A 14658-nucleotide genomic window follows, 5' to 3' on the forward strand; every position below is an offset into this window, starting at 1 on the left:
ATTTAGTAGCTGCCATTTAATATTAAGATCGTGTTCTCGGAAGGTATTATGTTATTTAAATGAAAAAACTGGAGTGACAAAAGATTGCCAATTTGTGTTCTTTTAATTAGTATTCTTTGTCTTTCGTTTTTGTTCTCCTAAAGTCCAATATTAAAAGTAAATTGATGTTTGCCGACCTAGGGTAAACACATCAAGTCGATGTGAGAAATGTGAAAACTACGAACATTAAAAAGACGGCGTTTTTTATTTCCCTGGTTAGGAATATTTTCTGCAGCTTTTCCTCGAAAAAGAAAATACTTGTGTCTGGCCAGTGGAATACACAACTAATCTGCACAAACGAACACTAAAACGATAAAAATACGGATGAAATAGTTTAAATATGATAATCTTTGAAAGACGAATAGTCATGGTGTCTTAGGTCTTACATAAAACCAATCCATCTTGATTTTTTTAAAGATACATAATCCACCTTTTTCGATGAAGCGAATTTTTTACCCGTGCTTTATTTGTGTCACTAAGAAAATCATTTCATATCCAAGGCAATGATCACCATTTTTAACACTAAACTGAACGGTCTTTCTAAGATAGCATTAGGCCGTGGCTTTAGCTGCTTTTAACTGTGTGATATTGTATTAGAAGCCGTTTTAAATGCAATATAGCCTATGCCCAACTTACACTTCATTTCTCACGCATCTACAAAATTTATCTCCATCCTGTCTAATCACTCCAGGCAGGTTTTGCTCGCAATTCAATGCGTCGTCATTGGCGTTTTTAGCCATAAAACACATCCTAAACCGTTTTAAAAAATGAAATTAATCTTCCTTGTTATACCTGACTAATTACGGACCACGCCGATTATTCTGCTTATCATAGCTGGAAACATGTATATTTTGATTTTTAAAAATCCAACGCAAGATTTGTATCAAAACAGAACATTGCTAAAATTCAGAAATACATTATTTCTTTCGGTATATATTGGCACACTTCATTCATGCATCAAAACCTACTGATATTTTGAAACAGTTTGTCAATATGAAAAATATGAGTTGGTAGATCAACCTTAAATGTCACTGACGATAAAAGTTAGGGTTTTTAGCTAGACATATCAGTGTATAGTTTTTTTGCGAATGACGGTGTCACGTATCCATTTAAGAAATATTGTTTTCGAGTAATTGTTTCAAGTAGACCATTTCCTGGGTTAAGTGAACCTACAATGGAAAGTCCTCTTACTGATTGTCTTTACCTTAAACTGTAAATTTGACTACAATAATTTACATTCGAGACGTCGGTGTGCACGGGGTAGTATACTGCTACTATTACAATTACAATTCAAAATCCAATATGTAGTAGGAATAGTGCCCCGGAACACTGACCTCAGTCAAAAACAGCTGTTTTATTGGACTAAAATTCAATAAACTGTGCAATTCAAATGCTTTAATTGTGGTCAAAAATTCCTCCTAAAGTTTACGAAACTGCGGCTTCCTCTGAGGCTACAAACCGCTTTAATCATGAGAAAGAGGTAAAAGGTCGTCTTATTTTTCTTATGACTGCGCTAGTGAACAATTCGAGCAACTGTTGCGTCACTATGACCACACTGACGCACGCTTCTTGCATTTTGGTAATTCTTGAGAAGCCAGTAAGAGAAAAAAATCTAAGCATCCTTTCATATTTGTAAAAAGAACGGAAACCTACTGCGTCAGTAGCTGAAGTTTGAACGTGGTGGTAAAGCGCGCAACATTTTTTTCGACCAGGAGAGGATAATTTTCAACTCATTAATGTTGAAAACCGAGTTGCCTTATTGCCCGTAAGACAAATTCAAAGCAAGGGGCACACATACACCAACCCATCCGTTTATCTTATTGCCTGTAGCCTGTTCCCGCTAGACTCGCAGATAGTGGGGGTCGAGCGTTAGGGAAAAGCACGCGTAAATATGAGAGCGTAATCTGGCCCTGTTTGCGCTTTCTCAATTTTATGGACCCGACTATCTCGGAGCCTGGAACACGCTGTGTTGCCTGTTGTTCCATAGCTTTCAACCAACAGAACGTTTTCACATGACGTCACGTTTGCCATTCACCGTTTTCACAAAGACCATAATGCACCTTGCTTATCCTCTCACCCCCCGCCCCCCCCCCCCCCAAAAAAAAAAAAAAATGGCATAACCATTGTCTTTTCCATTTCTTTTGGGACGACTGTAATACCCAGGAGAAATTGGAAACAATGGTTACGCAAAATGTTGGGGTAAGCAAGGTGCATTATGGTCTATGTGAAAGTGACCATGAATATTGGTGTCACAAAACAATGAAACGGCGGCCATGTTGACGTCGCACGCCAACCCTGTGGGGGTTGAATTTTTCCTTATGTAAAAACGTTCTTTTGTTCCAATAAATTGGCATAGCTGCTGGCCACGTGAAAGGCTCTATTGCTTTTTTTGATGTTACGTCTCTTTATTACACGACTAAATACAACTTCTGCAATTTTATAATACATGCCGAGCCTCGTAATAAATAATAACTAACTATATACAAATAAGAAATTTTGTAAATGTCTCGGACAGTGGAGGTTTAGGAAAGACAGGTCCATTGTTAGACGATTCGGACCCATGATTGAACAGTGGTTCTCCAGACAGCAACATTATCCTTTGAAGTCTACTAAGTATGTTCATTGTCCAGCCGCGAATACTTCTCAAATCTGGCACGAACCAGGACATTCCAGCGTGCAATTGCCATATGCCATACTGCAATCAATACAACTGCTGATTGGCTGACATTGCGACATGCAGGCTTTCCATTGAGAATGACAGCAGCTGACACACACGGCGGTACTGTCGAGATTGGGCCTTGGGATGGCTTGAACAGCAACCATGCTGGCTGTAAACACCATTACGACTAGTGAAACTACGGTGATATCTATCTTTGCGGCCTGGAGAAAACAATAAATTGATTCATAAGTTCGTCCACCGGTTCATTTTCCTTACGTCTTCAAGAATCAGAGACCGGTTATGTTTTGTTACTAACAATCGCGTAAGCTAAGGATAGCAATAATTCAAGCATATGCTTTTTATCCGCGGATAACGAACCGGCTACTTGTTAATTAGTTAACCCTCGGACGTACAAGCAAATTCATACCCCCACCGTGGTACAGGGGGGATGATGGATGGAACCCCTCCCCGGAGTTTTTGATATGTTGCAGTATTTGAAAACGATTTTGCCTTAAGTGGAAAGCCTTTGATCTTCTTAACAAGATGAGGTATATTTTATGAATGGTGGAGCTGCTTGAGGCCTGTGACGTCACCAGGAATGGTAGTCATCTTGGCCGCCATCTTGGCCGCCATCTTGGATTTTACCAAGAATTGGAAATGTCAGGTTAAAACCGCGAGAAATGGTAATTTTTTATGCTTCACATGAAAAATAACACATAAATAAACACTTTGAAAGATTTTAGCCACAAGATTTACTTTTATTGTTGAAAGAAGTTGAAAAAACATGTATTTTCACCAAAAAATTTGCTTGACCACCCCATTTTATGACGTCATATCTCGTAACCATAGTAACTTACCATCACTAAACTCTTCTCAAAATCTGCGAGAGGGATGAACGAAGAGCTACTGAAATCGTCAGTTGCTGATGTTCTATCCTCTAGGAAAAAACTCAAAAAAACCTTATGGGGGGCCGGGGGGATTCTTGTACGTCCGAGGCTTAATCCGCCCGTCTCGGAAAAGTCACCTAGTAAAGAATGCGATTATGGCTCGATCTTCGATTCGTTACTAATGATTTTAAGATTCTCTTGGACTTTAGCCCCATTCAGCAACTACAGGGTGGTACAGTCAGAGAGGCTCGATCAATTAGTACTAGTTTATAGTCGGTGTTTTGTAGCTTTTATCGGTTCGAATTTAAATAAGCCGGCCAAAAATGCATGTTACATATAGATGCATAATCGTCAATAAGTAATACGATAATAAGATATATCCACCACAATTTCCTCATAAAAACAAGTTGAGAAAGTTATCAAAATACGTCAAAGTTTTACTGAAGATAATTAAAGACTTTTTATGTTGTTATCGTTGGATAGTTCCGTCCAAAATGCAGTTTATAATCAACTTCAACAATGCATGCAAAAATTAAGGGTATGAATTGCCTTAAGAGAAGCACAAGAAATTCTTACCATGATTGTTCCTGGTTAGTGTTGTTACTGCAGATTCTAGCCTTTCACCTCTTGCTGCTCAATGCAGATTTTCTGATCTGTTAGCAACTAGGTTACAGACGTTGGCTTTTATACATTTCACTGAAGTTGGCAAGGTGTGGGCCCGAGTACGTAATTATGATAACCTTTTGCAATTTCGGCGCCATATTTAGGCTTTTCCGGAAGCCAATTCAAGAAGCATTTTTTTGTGTTTCCTTAAATTATGCCATAGCTATGTAGAATTAATGCCGGCGCCCTTCCATCTGTAAACCAAAACAAATACTCAAAGTCAGACCACTTCCCGAAAAATCCTTTCGGAAGAATAATTCCATCAGTTCTCTTCAAAAACAAAATTATTTTTTAATTTCTGTGCCGTCCTTTCGTTTTATTGCCTCTTATTAAAGGAAATATTAAAGAAAACCTGGACTGCGGAAAATATTTTGATATCTTTGCCTACGTAGAACACTTGATTCAACAACCCACGAGTAGTTGATCAGTGGGTGAAATATTTCAGCAACAAATAAACATACTCTATTGAGGTTTCGTTGTTGTCTCACGTCAGTATTTTTTGCACTTTTTCTTGCTAAACGTACTAAAAATTTCATAAATCTCGATTTCGCAAGATGCTGCATTACGTGAAAAGAAATTGAAAAGGAGAAATGGGCCAGAAATATCAGACCTTTCGCTTCGCACATGTTTTTTGGCAAAAGAATTTCACATATTATTTTCAATTAATTTGTGACATGTATTTGACCTTCTGTCATCGATATGGTCAGTTCTTACGTGAAACGCCGTTAGCAACGAATCCTATAAGCTACAACATAATCCAGTTACAACAAAATATTTTGATTCATGCGGTCCGTAACCAGGTGCATTTGTTTAAGAAATCCTTTGCTTACAAGCTCTACGGAAACGGTATATTAAGATTTGCGGAAAAGGGGGTAATAGATTCCTCGGCAAGAATTTCATAATTATTTTTGAATCCAAAATCAAAGTGGCTGACCTGCAATGGAACGACGCAAAGAAGTGATCTGTTGGCAGTATGTCTACAGGAAAAAATTGATCCCTAAGGGGGAAAAGACGACTGCATTTGAGATGGAACGTTTACCCCAGGCGCCACGGCTACCTTTAAATAACAAAAACTTCGTACAGACCACGTATTAAGTAAACATAACGGTGCTAATTTTTTTGATGAGAAAGAAGTGCAATGGAGTTTCCCGTAGCCTGCGAAAACATCCGTTTCTCCTCGCTCTTCGTAGTCGTTCTCGTCCTAGAATCTAGTTAGGTCTCTAATTATTCCCTCTTTGATCCAGAAACACAGGCTGCAAGATCAGGAGATCAAGAAATCACCACGTGTGTCGCTTGATAATTTCTATGGTTGGCAATGATTCACTCCTTCTCAAAGAATGAATTGAAATCAGTAGTTGTATTGTCAAATAAAACAGAGGAAAATCCTGAACCTTTAGAGAAGACACACAGTTATAAGAAAGTCCGGCGACATAATGGTTAAGGGCTAATAAAAGTCCTCCGCCATTGCCAAACATTACAAGAACATGCATGGGACGATCTCTTAGGACCTGCTAAAACGTTTCGAAGTGCTTAAGAAATGCAGGAACAAATTTGACTGTTTAGGTGCGAAATGCTTTTCATAAGAACCTTAAAGACAAATTTCAACGAGCTATCAGACTCTATTCGTGCGAAAGAATAATCTTCGCACCCTGTTATGTTAATTTTCGCGTCACATCGCTTTGCATGATTAAAAAAAATTTCCTTGATAATGGATTCATGACTACTCTGAAACGTCGGATTTTATCGCTCGTTTTTACCGTTTTATGTCTTAAAGCATTGAATTCCTATTATTCTTTCGCTATTGAAATGATCATGAGAGTGGCCGAGTGTTAAACACGCCTGTACTTTAGAGGAGTTCGTGTACAACCAATAGTTAGCTCAGTTGCTCCCTTGTCACGATTCTATTTCCCATCTTAGGCGATCAAACAGACAACCTCGTAAAACGCACATTGGTTCCTATCTACTAAATTTTGACTAACCAGCTTTCAATCCTAACAAAAAAAACGAAATAATAAAAACAAAACAAAAAAGAACCAAAATACAAAAACCAAAAAGCTGAGGAAAGTAAACGTTTATTATGCTTTACGTTTAAATTCATTTCATAGTTTAAGACCTTACTGCTTTTGGTGCTCTTTCTTATCGTTCTTACTCATTTTTGCTCAGATTGACCAGATCTTCTGCTCACATACACTGTTTACAGGTAGCCTTTACGACACCTGAGGGAGGATCATCTATATCAAGATAATAACCCATCTAGCCCGGGAAAGGTTGGCCGTACAACCGGGGTCTACGTTCCCTACTCTTTTTTGAACAGAGGTGTGGGTTCTTTTACGTCCCACAAACCAGATAAGTGAAAGTTCTGTGAGACAGGACCTACGGTTTTTCGTTTTCGTGCTTATCAGAGGAGACTAGAAAGTCTAAGCGTTTGCAGATGTCATTACAAAGCAGAACCTGGGTGTTGGTCCGGCCGGGGTTTGAATTCGTGACCTCTCGCTCAGCAGGCCGCTCAGCATATCGGCGCTCTCCTAACTGAGCTAACCAGTGCTCTTCATTAGAAACTCATTGTCACCAACCAAACATAAATCAACAAATCAATAAATAATAATATTATCATTCATAATAATAAGAAAGCACCAAAAAAATGTCTTACATAATCAAATGGAAGTATCGCAAGAGATAAAAATGCAAATTAATAGAAAACAAATACAGTTAGTTTCTAAAAATGATAATAATTGAGCTCGAGCTATCATCAACATCGAGACGTCCCAGTCATTCAGGCAGTCGACGGTTTATAAAGAGAAGATTCGTCATAATTCTCGTATCAATAAAATCTTTTGATTAAAAACTTTGAAGTATGGCTTGAAATATAGTGCCTTTTGTTTCATAGTGAAGCACGTCATCTGATGAGTGAAGTTAGATTTTAATTGCCACCAGCTGATGAAATACTAAAACAAGTTATATAATCCTGGCTTTCCATATGTTTTTTCCGAACTAATAGTTTAGGCTATTAAAATATGACCTTGGCAAACCAGATTGTGTTTATTACTGCTTCCCTATCTTCTTACATTCTTAGTCTGAGAAATTTTACGAAAACAGGGTCAGAAAAAACAAATACTCACGACGCCGTAACGCCTTTTCTGAGACAAGGGAGGAGCTGCGGGTCGAAAAAATTCAACAGCATTGTTCAAAACAAAAATATCTAGACATATTTTTGCTGCTATTTCACTCATTTTATTTCTTGAAAGTAAATGAATAATTCAAACTTTTTTTTTTACTATTGTTTCCTGGAAGGAAGGGTGATCTTCTCAACAGCCAGTCAAGTAAGCTAATCACCTCTTATTCTTCAGTTGAAATTTCTAGCACAACATTTTCAGCTGTTGAACAAAGCAATGTTATATTTTGAAACCATGGCAACTGCTATAGTTAAACCGCCACAAAACCGCACTTCATGATGGTTGACTGTCAGTGTCCCAATGCCTCAGCGTCAAAAAGACATTTATAAAAAAGTCCATTTCCAATTAAGCCATTGAGCAGGAAACTTGATATAATCAAACTCCTCTTTATTTTGCAGTAACGTTTGGAAGGAACATGTCGGTAAGTCTTTTCTACCCTTTACTATAGCATTGTTCTCTGTAACCGTCTATCATTACATCTCTAAAGTTGGTACTTAATTTCACGCGTATGCTTTTGGCAAGACAGTATTTCGCGGCGTTTTACTTTAATTTGTGATTTCATTCGGGCAAATATCATAAATAGGGCATTAAATTTCGCGATTCAGGCATTATAAAAAAAAGTCGGAACTCTGTTGGAACCTTTTTTAAAAGGAGATTCTCATCTCCATATGTAAAAGCTTTGTTTCCCAGCAGAAAACAAAACAATGGAACTTATCAGTAAAAACCATTCAATAGTTTTAAATTTGTATTCATCGATACATATCCTCTATGTGTAGTTATTGTTGTTGTTGTTAAATTTCGCGTTTTTGTATATTTATATTTTGCGAGGATTAGTATTTTAATCGCGAAATTATTGATCCGCAAAATTAAGTAGCAATGAGGTCTACCATATAAAAAAAATAAGTAAGAGGAAAAGAAATGAAACCATCAACCCTAAAATAAATTTCGTTGAAATGTTTAATAGAACCGAAGAGATGATAAATAGCTTTTAGTCTCGATATCTCCAGCGCAAAGCAAAAGGAACTCGGACTTCGTTCAAACATATGTTGAACTAGTGAGCAAGTTAAGTTTGACTTTGAATAAGCGCTTTTAGGTTTTTTTCAGTGTTCAAAACGTACTACCCTCTTATTTTCAGATGAGACACTTGGTTTAACGGTGCACCGGAAGTGTTTTTATAACGTTTATCCTATCTCGTTTTCAGTCTCCTATGTCGTGGTCTGCGCCGCAGACGAAACTAATCTCAGGTTAAGTCCGTCTGCGAAACAGTGAAGGTATTCTTTTTCCGGGCTCCCACCTGTGTACCGGGATTTGAGTACGCGTCATGATTGGCGGTTAAAAAAAGCCATTGTTGATTTGCCAATAAGGATGAAAGGAAATTCGAAATGCACTTCAGGATTAAATTAAGTCCGTTAGGGTCTTAGCGATACTTCGCAGATGTTACTAAGGCGAGGATAAATTGGGTTTGCGACGCAAGCTCAGCTTACGTGGTGACCATTTGAATAAAATTCTTTCGACATTACGTTAACATTCCACATTCGCTGACGATGAAGAAAATTGTAGAATGCCGGCGGAAAACAACAGCTGAAGAGGAAAAACAGAATGAGACTTAAGCTTAAGCTGTACATTTTATCAGAGCTATTTTGTCTTCTGTTCATTTAAACCGGCCACTTTACTCAAATATTTTTTCATTTTCATTTGTACATTCAGAACAAAAAAGCTAACAGTAGTTGTAATTCCTGGATTACCTCATATCCTTGCCTTTATTATAATTAAAAATTATTAGTGTTTGCTGATTTAGCAACAGAATCAGGAAGTCAGTTGACGACGGGAAGGCGTGCGAAAAAGACAAAAAGCGACTTCCGGTGACTGATTAGCCGCTCTTCCATTGGTCCATGTTGGTCAAGCCACTGAGTTGTCTGATTTGCACGCGCCGTAGTCCACTGACGTTCCCAACCTGTTTCTATACCAGCCACTACAAATAGGATTCTCCATTTCTTAGTGTTAAGGAAAAAATGCTGTTTCCCGCTATAAATTTCAGAATACCAAGATCATTTTCGTCATTTTGCTGATTGTCACTGGACTGTGCGGAACTTGCAAATTCGCGGTCGATGCGCGAACAGATGAATGCCGCCGTTGCTGTTTTTCTGGTTGGCGACAGTGTATGTCAATGTGTGCACCAAAAATTATGTGTGAAGTCTGCACTGCAGATCATGAAGATTGTGTAATATCCTGCCAGGACGACCCATACTCATGTCAATTTTAAACGTTTAACCCAGATGTTAAAAAGAGGGCAGTTACAACCTTGGAATTTGATGATCTAACTACAACAGAACTAAAATACAAGGAAGGAGTGTCATTATGATGTTCTTGAGCCATGTATTCTGTAGCCTGCAGTGCAGGCGTATTTTGGGTGGGCGAAACCTTGTTCGTGTTCGTAATATTGTTGTAGCCGCTATCTTTGATTTTATGACAGTGGAAGATTGGGGAGAGTAGAAGTAGTAACCCTTACGGTAGGGGCTAGGGCGAAAGAAAGAAAGGGGGGAGGGGGAGGGCAGAAAAAAAATACGCCTGCCCGATATCATTGTTCTTTTGGCAAACTCCGTACGCTGGCAAACGGAGCTCCTGATTGGTGCGGCATAGGGAAGTAGATTGATGCCTGTCAATTAACTGTAAGTCTATATTGTTTATTCCGTTTCTGTCAGTCTTTTGGAATCGGAGCGGCTGGGAATGTCGCGTGTATTACGCAATGAGAAAGTCAAACCGATTTTTACACTGGTCATCAGGACAAGATTTGCTCGCAGTACCTACACCACTTTTACCTCATGCCAAAATGCTGCTTGTTCCAAAACGTTTTTTTTTTTCTGGCGAGTAGATGCTCTCTAGAGGGTTCTATGTTTTGACAGAGCAAATGTGATTTTAGCCGCTTGTTTCACACTGAGAGGTCATGACACGCTTATTGATTTTCTGTGGTGTTTCTGGTCTTCATGATTTGCCCTCTGATGCCAGAGCGTTTTCTTTAACCTCTTTTGAAGTGTAAAGCTCTTTTTTCGCTAAATGAGGCTGTTAGGTTCTTTATTTTTGTCCAAAGTGTCTCAGGATCTGAATAACTAAGCGATTTTCTTATTAGTCCGAGAATGTGATGTTTTCCTGCAATGTTGTATCACGCTGGGCCCAGCTCGTTAGTTTTTTAAATTGTTTGTAGGATGTTAAACTCTCACGGATAGCGATTTACAGAGATGAATTTAGAAGAATGAATTGCAGCTTAAACTGAAGCTTCATCAGCTGTGGAGAATTGCATTGTGACTCGGTCAAGATAAAAACAATGATAAACTCCAGCTTGTTTTTCTTAAGACAATGCGAGTCTTTAGACTGGAGCAACTGTTTGGTTGTTTTGTTAATGTCGGCTACTCATTTCCGGAAGAGCCGTCACGCGCGTCTAATTAGGGGGTGTTTCTCATTTTCACAGTGTTTTCGGGCAGGCGTTTTCTCTTCTCTCTCCCCACCCCGTCCCCGCTCCCTTTGACTCGCCCTATCTCCTCCTCTCCTCGGGAAGTTTCAACATCGCGCTTTCGCTAGCAAGAAAACGCCTGCACTGCAGGCTATGTATTCTGGCGTTCACAAGCGTGTTTTTGTTTACTCAAAACCGGACAGCTCGCATTAAACCAATGTCGTTTTAGGTAGAATGACTCGTTTCTTGTTGATGTATTTAACCGATCCATTCCATGTTGCCATGCCTCTATTTAGTATAATAGATCACAGATAACGTCAAAATACACTGTATGTGGTAAATAGAAAAAAAGTGTCACACGAGCCGCCGGTGAGTGTGTCACTGTTGTTGGTCTTGTTTAATTATGAGAAGCGACTGTAAACATGATCGAGGGTACTTACCATTTACACAAACCACCCGGCTGGAAATCCTCTGAATACAGAAAAAACTACAATTTGACATGGCGGGAGAACGACCGGCTACAAAGTACAGTCATCTCTCTCTCGACGAACACCTCTTTAAGACGGACACTTCTCTAAGACGGACACCTGGTGTTGGTCCCTGCTTCTTTTCAGTCATTTTGCTATAAATATAATCCCTATGAGACGAACATCTCTCTAAGACGGACGGGCAACGAACACTTTAGAAACCGCCAACGAACACCTGAGAACTGCTTTAGGTAGTGAAAAATAACTCAAAAGGGAAATGTAGGTGCTCTACATGACAGTAATTTGCCATGTCTTTAATGTCTTGTTTTCTTTTTTTACTGGTGTCACGTTACCTCGATTCTCTATAAGCAGGACCCATGCGTGTCTCACCGGCCACCAACCCCTTGGACCGTTGCGAGCTAGGATGTTTGTATGCATTTCACTGAGGAGGCTACTCAATCAAACTACAGTCGACTCCCGATAACACGAACCCTCGCTAACTAGATCCTCGCGCCAACTCGAACCAAAATCGATTTCCCCGGATTTCTTTGATAAATTTACTTCATTTCCTGTAATGCAAACGGTAAATCTAGTGACCATAATCGATACTATAAAATAACAATCGGTTAACCAGGACATTGAGTAATTTCAACTTTCAGTGAACAAAAACCTTGTACCAGAATAATTTAAACAATATCGCATTCTTTTTTACACTTTGTAAGGGCGATAGAGTGATTTCACATGACGTCACGGTGGCCATATTGGTGTCCCAAAACAATGAAACGGCGGCCATGTTGGTATCCCAAACCAATCCTCTGGTAGTGAACTCTTTTCTTATGCAAACGCTTTCTTTTGTTCCAATCGGATGCTGGCCACGAAAACACTCTATACATATAAGTAATTATCTGTAAGAACACCAAAGACTATTTCTCATGGGAGCAGAGTGCCATGCGTTTTTAGCGAAAAATACGAGCTCCCTTAAAAACCCCTGCGTGGGAGGCTAAGTACCATGTGCTTGTTCGAATAAACAATGAAGAGGTTGCATCTTACACGTGAAAATCACTGGACATAGGACAAAGCTCAACAAGAGTTGTTGATTAACTACAATTTATTTTCGGTGATCAATATATTTTGATAACTTCAGTGTCTTATTTAGATCGACCCAAATTAGAGTTTTGTTCGTCTCACATGAAAAGTCTGACGTTTGGCCTAGCCCTTAATGTTTCATACATCCTCTCCTCAATATATACATTTCGTTTCAAATACTATTTCCCTGAGAGAGGATAATTGAAATACTCATTATTGTTTTATATATACCGAGTCTTTTAGAAAGTGCCTGGTAGTTGTCAATTCTTTTCAATACCATGTTTCAAGGCTAACCAGCTTCCATACAAAATATAAGTAAGACTAGAGAAAATATTTGCCTACAGTTCACTTAACCTTTTGCAACAGAAAGATAAACTTTTTCATCAATTTTGTTTTCGAAAACAAAGAAACTCAAACTTTGGTCTTACCACCATACTGAAAGGATTTTTATCTCCAGGCTCTGGCGAGGACATTTGACAAGCACTCCAAAACTTAGAGCAATAATTTAAAACTAATCGAGTATTTCGTTGGAATCGCTCGTAATTCAACAGCAATATACTGTAAATGAGGTTTGGTTAGTAACGGAAAGGTTTGTGGGTGAGAAATTACAACAAACAAACTCATACTTTGGTCTTATTTACCATACTGAAAGGATTTTCATCTCTTGGCTCTGGCGAAGACATTTAACTCGCAAATTCTCCAAACCTCAGAGCAACAATTTCAAAATAATCGAATATTTTGTTGGTTCCGTCACGGATCAGAACCTCCCCGCAATTTACAAATCCTTGGCTTGGGAACACGTAACAACTCTTTATTTGCGTAAACAAATTGCTCTGAGTTTTGGAACCTTTATGTAAAATACACGGATACTTTTAATTTTGAACGATGGGTCATACTTACTGACTTTAAGCAACCAGGCCGGGTTATTTGTAAACGGAGTTTATTGGTGATCCGACGTTCAAAAATGTCCACAAAGTCTGTAACTGGAGCAGTCAGTTAGAAAAGCGTTTTTCGGTCAGCAGCTCTTGACTCAATCAATCCTCTTTTTTCCTATTTAAGCTAATGACGAATTCTTCGTTCTGCATTTGTCGTATTTAGTTGATTCGCACTAGATTGCATTCTCAAGCAAACTGACGCCTGTTCAGCCTTTTCACAAACTTTCTTAGTCTTCTTTGGAACTTGTGCGTTTTAAGGTTGTTGACCTTTGCAAACGCTCTACGAAGTGATGACGACGATATTGATGCTGCGCGGTTTAGAGAACAGCTTCCTGGACAATTACCAATACAAGTCTCTTTCTCTTCAGTACAATCAGAACATTGCACCATATCCTCACAGATAGTTAAACATTGACTCCATTCACCTTGGCAACAGCTTGCACAATCTCCATGAACCGGTGCGGAGATGGAAAAGGATACGAAGGCGATAAACGCCAACACTATTGTCAACACACTCGACATCTGGGAAGAAATAAAACAAATTATTATATGGAGGAGAGTGTTTTACTGGGAACTAAACCACTCGTAGATTCCATACGCCACTTCATCCGGGACCCGAGTGGCGTATTTTCCGTATGTCACCTTTGTGAGTGTCGTATCGTTCAATGACGTCACGATTCCCGCCTTCTGCTTTTGTTGAATTGGTTTCTCCATATAATAAAAAGAACATTACACGTTGGCTCGAAGATATGAATTTTATGTTCTCGTGGCAAGAACAATATCTCACTCGTTCGCTTCGCTCACTCGTGAGATATTGTTCTTGCCACTCGAACATAAAATTCATATCTTCTCGCCACCGTGTAATATTCTCTATTTATTTAGAAGCTATACTATGCCGATCTAGCAAAGTACGCCTGTTCTCATGTAACAATGATGTAACAAGAAAACAAGACCCACTTAGTATTAGCCTGTCACTTCAGATAGACTGGGCAAAATGGAGAGTGGAGAAAAGGGAAGGCCGCCTCCGCTATCTGAACACCAGGGGTCAATTAAGCAAGGGTTATTTACAAGTGTTCCCATTGATTTAGTGTCTAACAAGAAGTTAAACTTGTTAATTACACTTGTAATAGTTTAACTCAATTCACCCCGGGACAGGTTAAATCGCGAAGTGCGAGTGAGTGGAGTAGGCCTGGAACCAAACGAAAGGTCCCAGATCGGCGAGAAAGAGACCCAGAAAAATTGTTCGATGATTATTTACGAGCATTTGTGAACCGGTTTAGAAACCCAGCCGCTATAGCCGT

General features: G+C 39.0%; 1 long non-coding RNA gene across 1 annotated transcript; it reads right to left on the reverse strand.

Moving 5' to 3' along the window:
- Positions 1-2429: 2429 nt before the first annotated feature.
- Positions 2430-13817, reverse strand: LOC140947864 (uncharacterized). The gene is made up of 3 exons (XR_012167009.1): positions 13783-13817; positions 4162-4442; positions 2430-2919 (listed from the first exon to the last, which is right to left on the reverse strand). It is a non-coding gene; the product is annotated as an uncharacterized lncRNA (long non-coding RNA).
- Between the last annotated feature and the right edge of the window lie 841 nt (positions 13818-14658).

Source organism: Porites lutea, chromosome 9 (genome assembly GCF_958299795.1).
Source record: "Porites lutea chromosome 9, jaPorLute2.1, whole genome shotgun sequence".
In the NCBI taxonomy this organism is placed as follows: Eukaryota; Metazoa; Cnidaria; class Anthozoa; order Scleractinia; family Poritidae; genus Porites; species Porites lutea.